This window comes from Sciurus vulgaris (genome assembly GCF_902686455.1).
Source record: "Sciurus vulgaris genome assembly, chromosome: 15".
Taxonomy (NCBI): Eukaryota; Metazoa; Chordata; class Mammalia; order Rodentia; family Sciuridae; genus Sciurus; species Sciurus vulgaris.
Genome location: NC_136476.1, coordinates 11,545,095 through 11,562,947, shown reverse-complemented (window position 1 = coordinate 11,562,947; position 17,853 = coordinate 11,545,095). Strand labels below are relative to the sequence as shown.

The 17,853-nt window shown below is 39.9% G+C and overlaps 1 protein-coding gene across 3 annotated transcripts in view; it reads left to right on the top strand.

Moving 5' to 3' along the window:
• The first annotated feature begins 3,340 nt into the window (after positions 1–3,340).
• The window catches only part of GCNT1 (glucosaminyl (N-acetyl) transferase 1), a 32,574-nt gene continuing 18,061 nt past the window's right edge, over positions 3,341–17,853 (top strand). Inside the window, exon 1 of one of the 3 annotated variants that reach the window (XM_079112101.1) lies at positions 3,341–3,465. The gene's annotated coding sequence lies outside the window, so the exon portion shown is untranslated. Of the gene's footprint in view, positions 3,466–4,698; positions 4,720–17,853 lie in introns of those variants that run through there. The other 2 variants (XM_079112102.1, XM_079112103.1) reach the window with 2 other exon arrangements.

Below are 17,853 nucleotides of genomic sequence, written 5' to 3'. Positions count from 1 at the left end.
TCTCAAAAAGCCAAAGGACGAATGATATCGCTAATAAGTGGATGATGACACATAATGGGGGGAGGGAAGGGTTAGTGTTAGGGTTAGAGTTAGGGTTACGGAGGGGGGCAAGTATGGAGGAAGGAAGCACTGTATAGAGGTAAAAGAGGGGTGGGAGGGGTGGGGGGAAGGGAAAAAATAACAGAATGAATCAGAGCGAGAGGGTGCAAGAGAGAGTGAAAAGCCAGGAGGAAAGAGTCCTTTTTTGAATGTACTTTAAACTCTAGTTCTATGATGATTTTTAAAAATATATTGCTATTGTATCAATCATTACTCTTAAGAGTTGTGCTTATCAGGTATTATGCCCACTTATAATATTAGGACAGCTGGTGTTTGTGATGACGAGTTTATTTTTTATGTTGGTTATCAAGATATATCTCAAAGCACCTCCCTCCATCCTTTCTTCTGTATCCTGGGGTTAGGACTTTGTAAACCATATTTCTTATAAAGTTTTGCCAACATGGTGCCTGAGTGGATAGAAAACTCCTTCACATTTGCTTGCCCTTCCTGCTGTGGTATTTCTTCCTGGATGTGACAGATAGTTCTAGTTTCCAGAGTTGGATTCATCCCCTCTGACCCAGCCTTGAGGCTCACCCTCAAAAATAAAAGTTCGTCAGGGACCACTGCCTTCTCTGAGGTCTAAGCCCCAGCTCTGAGGTTCTGACAACCCCAGAACTTCCCCTCTGTCCAACTGAGTGGCAGATGCTTCCTGCAGTTATGTCCCTCTATTACTTCAGTATTTCCCTTGCTCTCGTTCCAATCCTTCAGTATCTGTTTCAGTAATTCCGTTTTCTCTCTGGGCCCTGACTCATACACCCCTAAGCCATCCAGAAATACCTTTTGAATAGTTTGTATCGATTTATGTGTCTATGTTATTGCAGTAATTAAAACAAGTGAATTATAATTATGGTCTAAAGTTGTTTGTATCCAACCAACAGATAAGACATATTCTAAAAGTTTATGAATTCATTTAGATCTTGAAATTAATTTAGATATCAAAATAATATACCATATAATTGGATGATCAGATTCATCAGGGTTCATAATGTAAATGAAGTACAATTTGGCATAAAGTGTTACAGATCAGCATGACTTTCACAACATGTATTTAAAGTTCCAGTCTATCTTGCCAGTAACAAATTTAATCTACTTTTATTGAAATTAAGTGTGTGTTTTCAGAGGCTGGAGATGTAGTTTAACAGTAGGGCACTTACCTTGGATTCCATCCCGAGCACTTTAAAAAGAAAAAAAAGTTTTGATGTTCTTATAAGCATACCAGTACTATTGATTTGAAACAAACTCAAAATATACTATAAACTCAGGAAAAAAACCAAACTAGTCAAATGAGGATGGAGGAAAGAGTTTATTCTAGTAAAAAGAGTTGATAGGCATAGCTTCAACCATCCAGTTACTAAAATTTATCAACTTAACTTCATAATGAATTATTGAGGGTTTTCACAGCATATATGCTTTCTCCATGGTTTTACTTAAGGATTTTAAAAAATATCATTTTGTTTCTTAGTAAACACAGTCATGTGGATTAAGGAGAAAGCAAATTGTAGATTCTATTTTTTTCTAGTTTGGACTGACTGCAAATTTAGTGTATTTTGCAGGAGATATTTTGAGTTTGTTTCCACAAGAAAAACATAAACTACAGATTAAAAGGAGCTCATGTGTTTCCCATATTGTAGATCTTGCACATTATGTTCTCCGCCTCCCAACTCCATGCTGAGAATCAAACCTAGGGCCTCATGCACATTAGGCAAGGACTCTACCGCTGAGTTAAACATAATGCACTATAAAAAATTAATTTCCTACATTAAATTAAAGCACGATGTTCTAAGAACATCACTGAAGAAGGAATCTCCTGGGGGGGAAAAAGGCAAGATTTACCCTGCCTCAGGAATATATCATTAAGACCTATATCATTGTCACTATAGTTGGCCTGGGAGATGTTACCTTATTCAGTAACTTGGGTCCAGGGAGTAGGGTGTGACAGGAAGTGGGAAAAGGGAGTCCAAAGCAATCCTCATAGAATTTCAAAGCATTGAAAAGGCCAGATCTTACCAGAAAGGACACATTGAGTTAACATGAAACCCTTGTGGTTTTCATGTTGTCACTAATTTATGCTTCACTTAACTTGCACATCTTTGTTGTTCTTCACTCATCATTTGCATGAAGTCTTAGCAGGCACTCCCCAGGGTATCTAAACTCTTCAAGTCTAAAGCCCAAGAGGGTGGGCCCCAGAGACTCAGTGTTTCCCTGCAGACCAGACCAGACTGTCCCTGCCTTCTACAGCCACAGTTCTCACCTGAGTAATTGCTTCCTTTAGGTGGGATGATGAATACAAGGTAAGTTTACCTGTTACAAAGAAACTCACCCAACTGACAAGGTTTCAGCTTTCCCCAGCAGCTATATCAGGATGTGTGGGTGGGTAAGGTGCATGCAGTTGTTCCTTCAGTTTCTTCTATACCTGTGTGTTGAATAGGTAAATGATTTGAAGATGAATACATTCCTATTCTGCTTTCTAGGAGCTAAGAATCCAACAGAAGATAGACACAATATTCCTCTCGTCACAAATAAGACTGTGCCAACTTTTATAATTGACGCAAAGCCATATGCTACATGGGTGGAAAAGGGGTATTATCCAATTTTCATGCGATTGTGGATTGTTTCACGATTTAACTTAATCTTTTTTTATGTAAAAATAAACATGAATGTTATGAAGATTTCTGTTGTTGTTTTGGAGGTTTGGTGTTTGGGGGAGGTTTGTTTTGCTTAGTTTTTTGGTACTGGGGATTGAACCCTGGGCCTCAAGAATGCTTAAGCATGTGCTCTGTCACTGCGCTGTATTTCAACCCCCTATTATGAGGTTTTAAACGCTAAATTTAGTAAGCAAAGCTCACCTGGAAAACAATGAACCTTCTATGGTCATCTCTAAACTGTACATGACATAAAGAACACTGATATTTAAACTTTTCTTGTTTTAAAAACATATTCATTTTAAAAATCATACAAGCAGCACTTCTCGCGTTTCCGCCTCCGAGAAAGGGGGCATAACATTTTTTTAAAAGTAACTTAGCCCTTACTCAGTTCAGAGAATCAAAGACTTCTGAGCGCTCTAGGAAGAAAGGGAGCCCTTGGACGCTTGCGCTCATCTCGGACCACGGTAGTGCCCAGAGGGCGCCCTGACCTCAGTTTAGGAGCCACGCGCCCCCAGCTCCGCGCCCGCGCAGGTGGGCGAGGCGGGTGTGAGGTGGGCCGGGCCGATGGAGGCGGGGCCTTGAGGGGTGGAGCCAGAGGCGTGGCGCCGGCGGGAGGTTCTGGAGGCGCCCGCCGTGAGCGCAACGGGTACCGCGCCCGAGGAGCGATCTTGTACTCAGGTTAGGGCATTTATTGCGCCCGGGGACCAGACGCTTGCTCCAGGTAACCAACTCCCCAGCGGCTCCCTTGCCTGGCCTCCCGGCAGTGGGAGAGAACTGGGAAGGGTGCGAGCGAAAGAGCCGGCTCTTAGCCAGAACCCTTCTGCTCCATGCGGGATGGGCTCCGCCTGGGAAGAGGAAGCAGAGCTGGGGCGGGAGAGAGCGGAACCCGCGTTCGGAGTGCTCGGGGAACTGGGGATGGAGCGGCGCGTCCTCTCTCGATCCTCCTTTTCCGTCCCGGGACTGGGACACCGGTTCCCAGTGTCACCTGGAATTCACTTCCAGGAAGTGGAAGTCTTTCCGCGTAGCGAGTAGGAGCTCAGAAATGGGAGGTCATGGTTAGGCAAGGAGTGAACAGTTGCTGCCCTCTCTTGGGTACCAGGAGCTTTAACTTTGACTCTGTTTAACCCTAACCACAGCCCAACGAAGAAGCATATGCCCCCCATTTTATTGATAAACTTGATGCTGAAATAATTAATGACTCGCCCTGGTTAAACAATTAGAAACAGAAATGCTATTCTGTGCGGGTTTCAAAGCCCTCTTCCTTCTTGCTCTTCCCCTTTTCTTCTCGCACGAGTCTAGGAACCTCGTGCTGCAGGATCTTTTTCGAAAACAGGCGATTCTTCTTAAACACATTTTGCTTTTGTTTTGTTTTGTTTTGTTTTTAATATCCAATCTTTGAGTCAGTTTCTCCAATTTGGGGTTATTACTTTTGGAAGTGCAAAGTCCTGCGCACATCTCGAAACGCTTTCTCTTCGGACAGGGTAAAAAAGAGGCACTTTGCGGATGACACCTCCTCCTATTTAGGAAGCGATGGGGGAGGTCGCCTGCAGAACCAAGGTGGTAACTGCGGGCTGCCCAGGTGGAGCTAAGTTCTGTGGTCATTTGGCATCCTGTAGATACCTATAAACATTGCCCTGCACGCCCTTTGTCTATTTTTTTTTCTACAGAGAAGAGAGTAGTCTTTTTACAAATAATGGGGCAAGAGGCAAGGTGGGAGGATATGCGGTGTATGAGAAAGTAATGGTGCGTTGAGCTGTAAAGGCGGCCGTAGCTTTTTGTGGCCTTCATTTGGTGAGCGGTAGGGGAGAAACGTGGTCTCTTCCTTTGGCATCCTGCCCCTCTTTCAGAGCTGTTCTGAAAGACAGGTTTGTTTTGTTGGAGGGAGGAGGAGGAGTTAATGGTTTTTAAAGATCAGTGTAAATTACCCGCTTGGAGCTTAGACCATTGCAGACAGATCCTCCTGCAGGAGGGTGTGGTAACAGATTTCATTTATGGCAGGGAGGAAAACTCAGTGCGTGGGGGTATCATTTCTTACTGGTAAATAATAGTTTTGGGAACCTTGATTTCTTAGAAATGGTTAACTTCTTTATTTTTAAATACAATATATGGTACTGTGAATTTACTTTCCTTGTTGGTGGATTATAATTGTATATAATAGTGGGATTCATTGTGTTATTTTGGTACATGCATGCTAATTTACTTTTTGTTTTTATTGGGGATTGAACCCAGGGGTGCTTTACCACTGAGTTACATTCCCAGTCCTTTTTAATTCTTATTTTGAGACAGGATCTCACCAAGTTGCTGAGGCTGGTCTCAAATTTGTGATTCTCCTGCCTCAGCTTCCCAAGTTGCTGTGATTACATGCTTGGTGTGAATTAATTAATTAATGTTTGTGGTATTGAAGATTGAATTCAGGATTTGTGCATTCTAGGTGAATGCTCTACCACTGAGGTACATCCCCAGGCTGTGAATTTATTTTTTAAAAGTGTTTCATTGGTAGATGAAACAGGTTGATTCCCCCCCCCCCCCATTTCATGGTGAGGGTTTGAAAGTTGCTTGCCACCTCTCTACCCTTCCTTCAACTTGACCCTGTAAAGTACCTCCTTAATTTCCACTCCAGATTTTACTGGATTCCATTCTTCATTGATTACATTTCATCCTTGATTAATTGCAACACTACTTTGACTCATGAGTTGCTATTCTTCCATTTGTAATTTAGTTGCTTAATGATAAGGAAATACTCTCCCTTTAAAGTGGGCTCACAATATCATCCATCTACAGAAACAGAACAGGTAAAGCACAAGAGTGCTTGTTGGGGGACCAGGTGACCTGCAGAGGATCTGCTAAATCTAGATGGGTATTGGCCACTCCCACCAGTAACCACACAGAAATTTTGGTCCATTGCAGCTAGATCTTCTCCTCTTTATATTTTTTTCTGCAAAAGTAGCCAAAAAAATCTTTATCTTTTAAAAGAATGTGGGACCTGATTTTAAATGTTCTCTCTCTCTTCTTTTTAACACAAAGAATCAAATCTGATTTTGTTCATTCAGCATCCATTTGGCAATTTCTGCCTTAGAAACTGCTGTTTATACATAATAATTAATTCTCAAGTGAATGGAAAATTCTGACTTATGATATAAATGTTGCATATTTTTCATGAAATTAGGTGGTAAGAAATAGAAATTAGTACTGTTGGAAATTCTGTCTTTTGATTATCAAATACTGTTTTCTGTGGTGTGTGTAGTGTTTAGGTTGCATTGAACAACGAAATCTTTCATAGGGATAACTAAGGACACTTACTATTATTTTTAGTATTCTTGGTATTAAGCAATGTACTCATGGTTCCAGGTCAGGATGTCAGAAGCCTAACTCCCTGTGTTAAAAGAGATTTTCCCACTGACTGTTCATATAAATCAGGTGTGGTGTGTTCTTGGGGGGCACTATCTGTATTCTTAGTGTTGACACTGGAGGCATGGCTGAGTGTTGTCTTGTTTCCTTGTTGCCTGAGGCAAATGTCATATATCTTCAGAACAGTATTTCTCAACTTTGGCACTTCTGACACTTTTGACCGAATTACTTTTGAGGGCAGGAAAATGTGTGTATGTTGTAGGACCTTTACCAGCATCCCTGGCCTGTGCCCACTAGATGCCAGTAGCACCCTCCCTCCAGTTACAACAACCCCAAATATCTATAGACCTTCCCAACTCTTTCCTGGAAAATAAAGTCACATCTGGTTGAGGGGAGAAAAAAGTAGATCAGTATTTTAAATGCTCTAGACATTTATGAACTAGACTACAGGTCGCATACAATGAAGTTTCAAACTTTTAGTGATTAGAGAAGCTATTTGTAAATTTAAACAATTAACCTTCTAAAACATTTTTATTATAAAGATTACTAAACCAGTATTCTCTGTGAATGGCAAATGTGTCCTGCCAAGTTTTATCTCCAAATAAATTTCAAGTGTTCAATGTATTCGTTAAATCGTTGTAATGCCTTAGATATAAGATGCCCCAAAAAACTCATGTGTGGGACGATTCAAGAAAGCTTAGAGGTGAAATGATTGGGTTATGAGAGCTTTAACCTAATTAGTGCACTAAACCATTGATAGGGATTAAAGTGGGGGCTGGGTAACTGTATGCAGGTAGGGTGTAGCTAGAGGAGATAGGTCACTGCGGGTAGGCCTTTGGGTTCTAGTTTATGCCCCTTGTCTACAGAGCTCTCTGTCTGCTTCCTGCTTCTCATGTCCTGACTCCTTTCCTTCTACCTTGATGTTCTGCCTCACCTTCGACCCAGAGCAACAGAGTCAGCCACTTGGTCTGGATTGAGACCTCTAAAACTCTGAGCCCAAAATAAACTTTTCCTCTTCTATGTTGTTTTTGTTAGGCCTTTTTTTGGTCACAGTAGTGAAAAAGCTGACTAAAGCAATTGCATAAAGCTTGAAATGTTGGAAACAAAGGGAATTCTAAACTAGTTTTTGTTTCCTCCTTTTAGCATATTTGATGTCTTTCAGGTTTTTAAGGTCATGAAGTATCAATAGACCATACTTATCAATTGGGAAAAATTGTATAACCTCTAATATCAGAACCCCAAACAAAACTAAGCAAATATTCCAATACTTAGATTCAGTGTGATTAAATTGCGTGCAGAGTAAAATTCATTTTTAGGAAAAATTAAACTTGTTTTAGCTAACAGTAATAACTAAAATTGTCATGTGTTTTTGTAGGCTGAGAAATCTCAACTTTATGAAAGGGAGCTCTGTGTGATCTGTAGCTCATATCAAAAAAAAAAAAAAAAAAAAGTCCTAAAGTTTTAACCTTTTTTTTATTAGGTCTTAAATAAGTTGGAAAGGTGGAGAAACACAGCCATGGTTATGAAAGATGCATTCTTAACTAGGGGTTGACTTATCCATTGGCCCCTTCCAAAAATCAAACTAATGCAAAACTCAGGACAGGCTAACATAATTTGTGGGGCTTCTTGTTTAAAAAAAAAAAAAAAAAAAAAGTTAATTTCAGAGTGGCGACAAAAGAGCCTTAAGCCAAGTGCAGGACTCTGTATGACTGACTATACAAGCTGCACAGCCATAAAGCTGCCCTCATAAAGTTCTCTGCCCCATAGCTAAAAGGAAGGGTGTGATCACAAATGCAGATCCAAAAACTGAAGTGTTATTACTGCAGTCGAACATCTGGAGTTCCTGATTCATTGATTACACTTCTATTTCCAATCAGGAGTCTGTAGGTATATAGTAGCCAGTGCAGTAAAGTCACTAAGAAATCCTCCCATGATTAATTTTTATTTTGCTAAAGAGCTAGCCACATTGTTGCTTAGGTTTCTGGGTATCTGAGCCGCCTATTTATTCAGTCATTCTCTGAACAACTATTTAACTGAGCATCTGTTACATGTCAGGCATTGCTGGCTCAGGGTGACAGCTATGAATGAGATAGTCCCTTTTTATGCATCATCTAGTCTGGTGACTAGAGAAGCAGGCAGACAGGCATACTGTCACATAGGCTACACAGTTTTCAGTGGTACTTCAGAAAAGCAGAGAATGTGGGAGAGTGTGCAACCTGGACACCTAACCTGGTTTGGGAGGTGGGGATTGTTCATGGAAAGTCTTTCCTAAAAATCATTATTTAACATAAGACCTAAAAAATGAGTAGGAAATAGCCAGGTGAATTAGGGGATGAATTTCCAGAAGGAAAGAGTTGAGAGCTAGAGGGAAATGTGACTGGGGAATGAGGTCTCTTGGGTCCTTTTTAGAATTTTGGATTTTACTGTTATGTTGGGGAGAACCCAGTAAAGAATTTTAAATGGCAAATGAGATGATTTGGTTTGTGTTTTTTAAATGATCACTGCCGTTACTTTTACGATGCCTTAGTATTAACCAGAAAAATAAGGTGGACCAATTTAAAAAGATGGATCGCTTAGGCCCAGCGAGACCAGGACAAAAGGTGTCAGTCCTCTCTGCTGAAACAGCCTGTGCAATCATATGTGGCCACCCTGGAGTGGGGGTGGGGAATGGGTGTGAGTAAACAGTGCCAACTAAGGATTTTGTACCCAGGGATGGTGTAGTGGCATTGCCTAAAATTTAATGGCAGAGAGAGGCAGAGGTTGAGTTTGTAGTTAAAATCAGTAAGAAGGTGGTGGTTATTTGGATATGGCTGATAGAGAGGAGGTAATGAGAATGATTCAGAAGTTTCTGGCACAAACAACTGAGAAGGATGTGATGGTGAAAGCACGTATGACGTTTGAGAACACCAGAGGAGGACTGGGTTGGCACCCGGTGGGGGGCATAATTCCATTTGAGTATGTTTTGCTTGTAAGATATCCAAATGGAGACTTGGAGTAGGCATCAGGAATTCATGAAGAGATCTGCGGTGGAAATACGTGTCTGAGAGCTGTTGCATGTAAATATTCATTGCATTTAAAAGGAGCATCCAAAGAGGTGGGTAGAGAAGAAAAAGGGGCTGGCCCCACAGCATTCCATCATTCTGTTTGGGGAGGAGGAGAAGCCAGTTTAACACGACTGAAGTGCCAAGTACACATTCAGAGTAGGGAGGAAATCTGGGGTCTGTGGTTTTCTGTTCGTGTGTTTTCAGATTGAGATGGCAGAAACTTGCACATGTTCTAATGCCCCTCAGAATTTCAGGTAGAACAAGAGGCTAAAGATGCGGGAGAGAGAAATAAATGAGAGGACCTTTTTCAGAGATGATGAGAGGATATGGGCAGAAGATTGGTCTGTGATGGAGGAGAGAGGGAGGGAATGGATAAAGATGCTTCTGGCTTGGGAACCAGTATTGCAGGGCTTTGCTTTTCTCTAAAAAGAAGGCAAAACCATTGGTAGAGATTGCTGCATTTGTGTGTGAAGGAAGATATTTATTCAACCAGTGCTTATTGAGCATTTTATTTCTTTCAAATAGTTTTATTTTTGTAGCACTGGGGACTGAACCCAGGGCCTCGAATATGCTATGTAAACACGGTACTACTAAGCTACAACTCTGGCCCATTTGAGCATTTTCCAATTCAAGCTTCAATATAGGACGCATGGAAAGTGTTATGAATAATGTTGATTACTGCTGATCTTGGCCCTAAACAATGGAAATAGCCTCCCATCACCTTTTCTACAAACTACTTCCTGTCTTTTAACATTTTTTGTTTTATTTTATTTTTTTGGTGCTGGAGATTGGACCCAGGACCTTGTGCACACTGAACAAGTGCTCTACCACTAAGCTATGTCTCTAGTCCTCCTGTTTAAAATAATAATAATAATAATAATAATAATAATAATAATAATAGGTTTTATTTTTTAGAGAAAAGTTTTAGATTCATAGCAAAATTGAACAGAAGATAGAGATTTCTCACATCCCCCCTGCACACACACATATACAGTCTTCCCTGTTATCAGCATTCCTGGTTGAGAGGCACATTTGTTATAACCTATTTTAATATCATACAAAATATAGTTTCACTGCTCTGAAATCCTCTGTCTTCTACTTGTCTACTTGTTCATCCTTCCCTCCAGGCTAACTCTTTAAACCACTTATCTTTTTCCTGTCTCTTTAGTTTTACCTTTTCCAGAGGGTCATATAGTTGAAGTCATACAGAATGTAACATTTTAGACTGGTTTCTTTCACTTAAGAAGGTGCAGTTTAAGTTTCTTTCATGTCATTTCATAGCTTAATAGCTCTACTTCCTTCCCTTGACCTTATACGTGATGACTAAAGGGAGTAGAAACTCCACATACAGCTGAATCTTCTTTTTTTTTTTTTTATTGTAAACAAATGGGATACATGTTGTTTCTCTGTTTGTACATGGCGTAAAGGCATACCATTTGTGTAATCATAAATTTACATAGAGTAATGTTGTTTGATTCATTTTGTTATTTTTTCCCTTCCCCCCACCCCTCCCACCCCTCTTTACCCTCTATACAGTACTTCCTTCCTCCATACTTGCCCCCCTCCCTAACCCTAACTCTAACCCTAACACTAACCCTTCCCTCCCCCCCATTATGTGTCATCCTCCACTTATTAGCGATATCATTCATCCTTTGGCTTTTTGAGATTGGCTTATCTCACTTAGCATGATATTCTCCAATTTCATCCATTTGCCTGCAAATGCCATAATTTGATCATTCTTTATGGCTGAGTAATATTCCATTGTATATATATACCACAGTTTCTTTATCCACTCATCAATTGAAGGGCATCTAGGTTGGTTCCACAGTCTGGCTATTGTGAATTGAGCAGCTATGAACATTGATGTGGCTGTATCTCTGTAGTATGCTGATTTTAAGTCCTTTGGGTATAGGCCAAGGAGTGGGATAGCTGGGTCAAATGGAGGGTCCATTCCAAGTTTTCTAAGGAATCTCCACACTGCTTTCCAGAGTAGCTGCACTAATTTGCAGCCCCACCAGCAATGTATGAGTGTACGTTTCTCCCCACATCCTTGCCAACATCTGTTGTTGCTCGTATTCTTGATAATTGCCATTCTAATTGGGGTGAGATGGAATCTTAGGGTGGTTTTGATTTGCATTTCTCTTATTACTAGAGATGTTGAACATTTTTCCATATGTTTGTTGATTGCTTGTAGATCTTCTTCTGTGAAGTATCTATTCATTTCCTTAGCCCATTTGTCGACTGGATTATTTGAATTCTTGGAGTAAAGTTTTTTGAGTTCTTTATAGATTCTGGAGATTAGTGCTCTATCTGAAGTATGATTGGCAAAGATATTCTCCCATTCTGTAGGCTCTTTCTTCGCATTGCTGATAGTTTCCTTTGCTGAGAGAAAGCTTTTTAGTTTGAATCTATCCCAGTGGTTGATTCTAGCTTTTATTTCTTGTGCTATGGGAGTCCTGTTAAGGAAGTCTGGTCCTAGACCAACAAGGTGAAGATTTGGACCTACTTTTTCTTCTATAATCTGCAGGGTCTCTGGTCTGATTCCGAGGTCCTTAATCCATTTTGAGTTTAGTTTTGTGCATGGTGAGAGATATGGGTTAAGTTTCATTCTGTTGCATATGGATTTCCAATTCTCCCAGCACCATTTGTTGAAGAGGCTATCTTTTCTCCATTGCATATTTTTGGCACCTTTGTCTAGTATGAGAAAATTGTATTTATTTGGGTTTGTGTCCGTGTCCTCTATTCTGTACCATTGATCTACCTTTCTATTTTGGTACCAATACCATGCCGTTTTTGTTACTATTGCTTTGTAGTAGAGTTGAAGATCTGGTATTGCAATACCCCCTGTTTCACTCTTCCTGCTAAGGATTGCTTTAGCTATTCTGGGTTTCTTATTCTTCCAGATGAATTTCATAATTGCTTGCTCTATTTCTATAAGGTACGTCATTGGGATTTTAATTGGAATTGCATTGAATTTGTATAACACTTTAGGTAGTATGGCCATTTTGACAATATTAATTCTTCCTCTCCAAGAACATGGAAGATTTTTCCATCTTCTAAGGTGTTCTTCAATTTCTTTCTTTAGTGTTGTATAGTTCTCATTGTAGAGGTCTTTCACCTCTTTTGTGAGATTGATTCCCAAGTATTTTATTTTTTTCGAGGCTATTATACAGCTGAATCTTCTGATGGTCATGAACTCAACCAGAGGTGAGGCTCCTGGAGGGGAAGGGCCTTTTCAAACCCTCTCCTTCCCATTGTAGGTTCAAGTGCAGGGTAATGACTTTCAACATTGGTTATACATTAGGAACATGTGAGGAGCTTTGAAAATTTTTGATGCCCAGGTCAAACTCCAACAATTCCATCAAATCTCTGGCAGGGGGACTGTTTTTGGTGTTTTATTTAAAGCTCCCCCGTGGTTCACATTTACAGCCAAGGTTAAGAACCGCTCATCCAAGGTGGTGGGCCCAGGTATAGTTAAAACCATTCTGCAGCCAGGTGCAGTGGCACATGCCTATAATCCCAGCAACTCGGGAACCTGAGGCACGAGGATTGCTAGTTCAAAACCAGTCTCAGCAACTTAGTGAGGCCCTAAGCACCTTAGCAAGACCCTGTCTCCAAATAAAATATAAAAAAGGACTGGGGATGTGGCTCAGTGGTTAAGTGCCCCTGAGTTCAATCCCCAGTCACAAACAAAATAAAACAAAGCAAAACCATTCTATTGTATTGAGCTGTAGTTCTTGGTGCTTGGCCCTTACAGTATTTGTCAATTGTGTAGAGCAGAAAAAGAGATTGAGACCACTGTGAGCTCTTCATATTGGCATCCAAAACGGGATGCAAAGGATAGTGTTTTGGAGTACTGAAGGGAAGTATGAGAACTTTTTATAATTTTATACACGTTTAAGAAAGATATCAGGACTGGAGTTGTAGCTCAGTGGTAGATCGCTTGCCTTGCATGTTTGAGGCCCTGGGTTTGATACTCAGTACAACATATAAAAAATAAAAGATTGTTGACAACTAAAAAAAATTTTAAAAAAGTAAAAAAAAAAAAAAAAACGAGATTGTTTTAATATTTAAAGTCTGGGTTGCCAGTGTTGCCTTTGTTAGTCTTATGTCCTGTAGGGTGAGTATGACTTCCTAAAGTGGAGAGGGAGCTAGGGACTCCCTCCTTCGGTGTGGCCTTGCTCACCTGGCTATTAAGCATATGGTGAGATGGTGCAAATTATGAACTACAAAGTACCATTGAGTGATTTAATTTTACTAACTTTACGAATGAAAAATAAAAGTTACTAATGTAACTATATACATGTGTTTATGCATATTTGTAAGTATGTGTGTATCAAATGCAAATATATTCATATATATATTTGTAAATAAGACAATTTAAAAACTTGCTTGTTGGTAAGCTGATTTAAAACTGCTTCTTCCTACTGATATATTCCTGAAGTTCATTCAGTAGAAAATAAAATTGTTGGTCGCAATGCACACGCCTATAATCCCAGCATTTTTGGAGAATGAGGCAGGAGGATCAAAAGTTCAAGACCAGCCTGTGCAACTTAGCGATTTAGCAAGACCCTGTCTTAAAAAAACAAAAAACAAAAACAAAAACAAAAAACAACTCAGTGGTACAGTGCCCCTAGCTTCAATCCCAGTATCAAAGGGGAAAAAAAGAGAGACAAAAAGAATATTATTACTGGAGTAAAAGAAAGTGTTGAAATTATGAAGAGTGATAAACAGTGTCTTTTCATAAAATGTGTTTTTTATCATTCCATAATGTGTTCATTTATCAGAGTATCACATCGTGTTCCATAAATATACACAATTATTTATCAATTAAAAACATACATATATAAACCTTTAAGCAAGTTTCTTTAAACACGGGCATTCAGATATCTTGGGGTAGCTCCTGGGCAGATTGATGGTCTCCGTGATTTAATCATTGACCTTGCAATTTCTTCTTTCATCCACTGGCTTCAAGTGCTGCTGTCCTCAGAGCATTTGTTGGGAACTAGCCTGAGCCAGTTTGGTTCTTTTTGTAAACAGATTGGTGAGGCTCCAGTTCTCTGGCAGCTGTACTAGAGCAGGTGACAGTGAATGGTGAAGTCTCTGTCTGGGTGCCCCCATGAAGAGTGTGCTGCCATGCAACAGTCCCCTTAAGGCACGCTTCATAGCAGCAGCATTCGGCTGACCATAGAATTGGAGGCAGGTAATCAAGAATTATCTGGAATCGGCAGCTGGACAAAGGAATGTGCCTAGGGCATTGTCCAGGGTTGTTCAGCTTGCCAGGCTTGTTTGTTCATTTTTTGGCTTTTTGTGTTTTTTATTTTTCTACTGGGGATTGAACCCAGGGGTACTTTATCACTGTGCCACATCTCCAGCCTTTTTATTTTTTAATTTGAGACAGGGTCTCACTGAGTTGTTTAGGGCCTTACTGAGTTGCTAAGGCGAAGTCGTGATCCTCCTGCCTTAGCCTCCAGAGGAGCTGGGACAGCAGGGGTACATCACCACCTGGCAGCTTGTTTGTTCTTTGGATGTAAATGTAGGACTTCCCTTTAAGATATCCCAACCCTTCCAGTAGAGGTGGAGCACCCTGATTTCATATCTGTTAGGTTAACCAATGAAGTTGATGAATTCACCAACAGAGGATCCAGTTCTAGCTCTTCATGCTAATTAACAAAACCTCTGGTTCCAGATTTGAAGGCCCTAAGCAGACATAGCAGCTGCTGCTAGAGTGTGGCTGCTTCTGGGATGTTCTGTGTGAGTCTCTTGACCCTCAAGCCCCACAAGTTATAGATGAAAACCCACATGTGTATAACTTACTGGCTATGTTGCCTGATGCCTTTTTTTTTTTTTTTTTTTTAATTATTATTGTTGTTATTTGGGGTTTTGTTTTATCTTGTTGTGGTGCTGGGGAGTGAACCCATGATCCCATTAAAGCTGGGCAGGTGCTCTACCACTGAGCTAAGCCCCCAGATCCCTGCCAAATCTTCTTAAAGTAAATTACAGACAAATTATCCATGTTGATTACTTTTTGTCTGAGAACTCGTATGTTCCCTGAAAATATGAGGCATGGCTACAAATACAGAATTTAAAAAACATGTATAAGTGGAAATTAACCTTTACAGTAACTACTTAATTTCCTATCCACAGATATTTCTGACCATTTTGAGGAATATCCTTTCAGCTAAATTGAGTCCTGTAGGAAGGAGCCCAGTTTTTGATGGCATATGTGATTTTAGAGCATGCAAGAAATTAGCCTTACCTGATAAGTTGATCATGCTTGGCAATATGTCCTGTCCAAAATCAGTTGTAAACATTTTTTTTTAAAATAACAGCCTTCTTGTTGGACTCATACAGAAATTTTTTTCTTATGTTAGAAAACTTTATCTGTATTGAAAAAGGGAATGAAAAAGGAGAAGCAATGTTTGACTGATACTGACCACAAAAAAATGTCAGGTTTCTCATGTGTGGTTGTGTGTGTGATCCCATTCTCCAGGTCCCCCCAAGAACTAGAATTGAGCCGAGGAAATTAAATCAACCAGTATAAATTTACCAACCATTGTAAAGTTCCCATTGTGGTTACCCTCAGTCTTCTGCTCCATCTTGACCCTTAGAAAATACCTATGCCCCTGGGCTTCAGCTTTCTTGTGAATTAAAGAGGAAGGTGAGCTGGGTGTAGTGGGTACTAGGAAGGCTGAGGCAGGAGGATTGAAGTTCAAGTTCAACCTTGAACTTACAGACTTGTCTCAAAATAAAAATAAAAAGGGCTGGGGGTGTAGCTCAGTGATAGAGGGCCCCTGGGTTCAATCCCTAGTACTGTAAAAATAAAAGTGAGTGTGAACCTTGGAATCGGATAAACTGTTTTAAGGACTCATGATAGGCTGCTCCGCTTCAAGAAGTTTTCTTGATCAAATGACTTGGAGAAATGCCGAATACCATGTCTCTAGCTTTAAATATTTGCAGTAGACATTATTATCTTTAAGAGCTAAGAAATGCAAAATGCAGCAGTTCAGTATCTTGCCTCACCAGCTTTATGTCTAAGTCTCTCCAAATTTATTGGTTGTCAGAGTCTACCCACACTCAGAATACCTAGTACCTGCTCCTAGGACCCGCTTCTAGGACCTTGTCCTCTTTCTGAAATTCCTTTCAGCCTTACAATGATTACATTGTCCCCAAAATAGTTTTTAATTGTATTGACCAATCCTATAATTTCCCCCAGAAAGCTCGGCAAAATAACCACTATGTGAATTTCTTCAGAGCAGGCAGTATACATTATTTATGTTTGTATTTTTCGCCCTAGAACATAGGAATGGATTTTGTATAATAGGTGTTCAGTTTGGAATTAAGTCCAGTGCATTGAAGTATTTAATAGTAAGCTTGAAATACGTATTCTGTCTTTTGGTATCTGAAAAATTACCTATAGATGGGAATTAAAGATTTGAACAAATGTTGGAAAAGAGGAATTATCAACAATCATAATAAATTACTAATGTTTATAAAGGGCTCATTATATGTTACATACAGTGTAAGCATGTTATAAATTGGTTCTTTTGGGTTGGTTTGTTTGTTACTGGGAATTGAACCTGGGTACGTTTTATCACTGAGCTACATCCCAGTTCTTTTAAAACTGTTTTACTTTGAGACAGGGTTTTACTAAGTTGCTGAGACTGGGCTCGAACTTGCCAATCTCATGCCTCAACCTCCCGAGTTGCTGGGATTACAGGTGTGTACCACCTTGCCCAGTGCTTTATGTGTTCTTAATAAATACTGTTATATGTGGTCATTTTCCCAAATAAATTGGTTAAAATTAATTATAATGATTATTTTTTTACCAGAAAAGAAGCTGAAGTTACACTGTATATACTTGTATTGAAACCTCACTTACTTCATTAATACATGGGATTTTTATATTTTTATGCATCAGTTAAAAAGTAAATTTAAATTTAAAAAAGAAGCTGAAGTTGGGAGAGGTTAAGGGCTTCCTGAAGTCTGAGTTGATGATGATGGTTCCCAGGTTCCTGCTGGGGCCTTCTGGCTCCAGAAATCACTGATGTCACACTCTCCTGCTTCTCACATCTGACCAAACACCAAGAAAATACTCAGCTGCTAGAATAACAAAAGAAAAACCTTAATGATGCCATTTTACAGTTGCAATAGTGACAAAAATAATTACAGTATATACATATGTACTGCATAATTAAAATAATTATATGGTTGGTGTAGAAGAAATGGTACTCCGCTCTTAATGGTGACAGTATGTGTTAAGTGGCCCATTCAGAAGGAAATCAAGAGGCATAAAGATTTATATATATTATTTTGGAACTTTTGTTTGTTTTGTGATAGTCTCACTGTACTGCCCAGCCTGACCTTGAACTCAATGATCTTCCTGCCTCATCCTCCTGAGTAGGTGGGTTTGCAGGCATGTGCCACTGTGCCTGGCTTGAGGCTTCTCAATATTGACCTAAAGGCGCTACTTCTGGGAATTCCAAGGAAAATCCTTTAAAATCCAAGGGAAAACAAAACTATGAGTGGAGCTTGTATTTATAACAATAAAACTTGGAAATACCCTTAATGTTCAACCATAAGATACAAACTAATTATGGCATTTTTCCAGTAATTGAATAAAGCAGAATAGAAGACTGAATTCCTGCTGCTGCTGCTGCTGTGTCTGTGTGTGTGTGTGTGTGTGTGTGTGTGTGCGCGCGTGCGTGTTTTACTGG